Genomic DNA, 2,500 nt, shown 5'->3' with positions numbered 1-2,500 from the left:
TAAGAGCTTTACATTGAACTTCCAATAAGATGCCTGCCGGGGCCCTGGTGAAATAGACAGCCGAGCCATGGTTATGTGGTGATCCGAAAACCCCACTGGGAGAATGGTAGCACCCAGCAGCCTATTGCTCTGATTCCTGGACATGTAAAAACGATCAAGTCGAGCTGCACTCACCCTAGCCCCAAAAACCTTCACCCACGTATACTGTCTTGTGTTTGGATGTTTAGTTCTCCAAACATCCACTAGGTCAAACTGATTAAAGATGTCCCTTAACACTCCCACTGACACTGAATGAGGCTCTTCCCCATTTCTGTCTTTTGTAAAATCCATTGTACAGTTCCAGTCACCTCCGATCACCAACGTCTCCTCAGGCGCTACTTGTGAGAGTTCCTGTCTAAGACTCCAAAATAGAACCCCTCTTTCTCTCCCTGTGTTAGGCGCATACACATTTATAAAGACAAAACACATGTTGTTAATTTCTGCTTTAACAACAAGCAACCTACCCCTACACACCTCCTTTGAGGAGCAAATTTTTACAGCCAGACCCGGTGCAAAAAGGACTGCCACCCCTGCACTAAGATTTGTCCCATGGCTCAACACACTTGCCCCTTTCCACCAGAGCCCCCAATCAACTTCATTCACCACATCACTATGTGTCTCCTGCAGAAACAACACCTGTACTTGTTTATGTTTTACATATTCACCCAACACACTCCTCTTTCCCGCATCTCTGGCGCCATTTATATTGAGCGAGCCTACCCGAAGAGTCTCCATAAGAAGTGGGAGAAAAGCCAGCAGAGAAATAGACCAATAGCAAAGCTCAAAAAGCCCCAGTGTCAGTAAGAAATTAAACATTTAAACAGTGTCTGAAGGTAAACCTTTACGCACTGTTGTGACCCACTTCCTCAACCTAAACCGTTTCTTGGGTGAGAGGACACCATGCCCTCATTTCTCATAGCATGTTGTACTGATCTTACAAACTTTCTAGGATCAGGAAAAAAGCCTCAAGATTAACTTTTTCCCCTTAGTCTCATTCAGGAACCTTGTCAGTTCTCTCAACGTGTACTTAGACCCTCTGGTTGACTGGCTGTCAGCTCCGGGCCAATTGAAGAGGAGTCTGAAAAAAATACCTCCTCATCCTCTTCCTCAGACTCACTTTCCTCCTCTTCTCTATCTCCCACCCTGACCACCTGCCCTTTCTCTCTGGTTAGGGCCTCACCCACAGCAACAGGCAACATTTCCATGGTGCCTTTGTCCACACCCTTTTTCTTTTTCCTCTTGACACCCTCCTCCTCCTCCCCTAATCTCTTACACTTCCCCACTATACTCTCCTCATCCACTAGACGCAGTATCATCTGCACCACCCTCCATAGCATGACTAGGGCCAGCCTCAGCTATACCACCCTCCATAGCATGTCTAGGCCCAGCCTCAGCTACCCCACCATCTCTAGCCTGACTAGACCCAGCCTCTGCTTCTCCACCATCTCTAGCCTGACAGACCCAGCCTCTACCACCATCTCTAGCCTGACTAGACCCAGCCTCTGCCAGCATCTCAGCCTGACAACACCTCTCTACACCACCATCTCTAGCCTGACTAGACCCAGCCTCTACTACCCTACCATCTCTAGCCTGACAACCCAGCCTCTGCTTCTCCACCATCTCTAGCCTGACTAGACCCAGCCTCTACTACCCTACCATCTCTAGCCTGACTAGACCCAGCCTCTGCTTCTCCACCATCTCTAGCCTGACTAGACCCAGCCTCATCTACACCACCATCTCTAGACTGACTAGGCCCAGCCTCTGCTGTCTGCATCTCCTTACCCCTGCATTTTGACCTCGATTTCCCCCCTTGCGCTCGTACCTCCCCTTGTCTATGGCCTTTATGTGGGCACGCAAAGCTCTTGTGCCCCAAATCCCCACATTCAAAACACCGTAGACTATCTGTGCTGGCAAAACCTGCATAGAGCCCTTCCCATGCCTCACTTTAAAATGCACATTTAGCTGTTGCTCATTATTGTTCAGAAACATAAACACTTGCCTCCTGAATGAAACAACGTGCTTAACGGCATCTGCCTGAAAACCTGCTGACAGTACACGGAAACCGCTAGCAAACTTACCAAAACGACTCAGCTCTTTCCTAATTTGATCATCCGTAATAAACGGAGGCAAATTTGCCACTACAACTCTTGTTGAAGGGGTAGAGAGAGGTGAAATTGACACCAACACATCCCTTACAAATATTCCGCTAGCAATTAGCCTACCGACCAAATTAGCCCTTTTCATGAACACAACCACAGCCTTGTTCATTCTAGAAGCAGAATGTATAAACTCAGCTCCTACCTGTTCACCGATCGCGAGCAGAACCTCCTCCACCTTAACTCCGTTCTCAGGAACACACCTGAATCCATGCTGTAAAGCGTCTCCTGCGCGCTAGGCTGAGAAGCGATTGCGCACACTAGACCTTCCAACCCCCAGGAACGTTACACCCTAACTTTGAAAA

Source organism: Oncorhynchus keta, chromosome 11, assembly GCF_023373465.1.
Source record: "Oncorhynchus keta strain PuntledgeMale-10-30-2019 chromosome 11, Oket_V2, whole genome shotgun sequence".
Classification (NCBI taxonomy): Eukaryota; Metazoa; Chordata; class Actinopteri; order Salmoniformes; family Salmonidae; genus Oncorhynchus; species Oncorhynchus keta.
Note: the sequence above shows the minus strand (reverse complement) of the source record.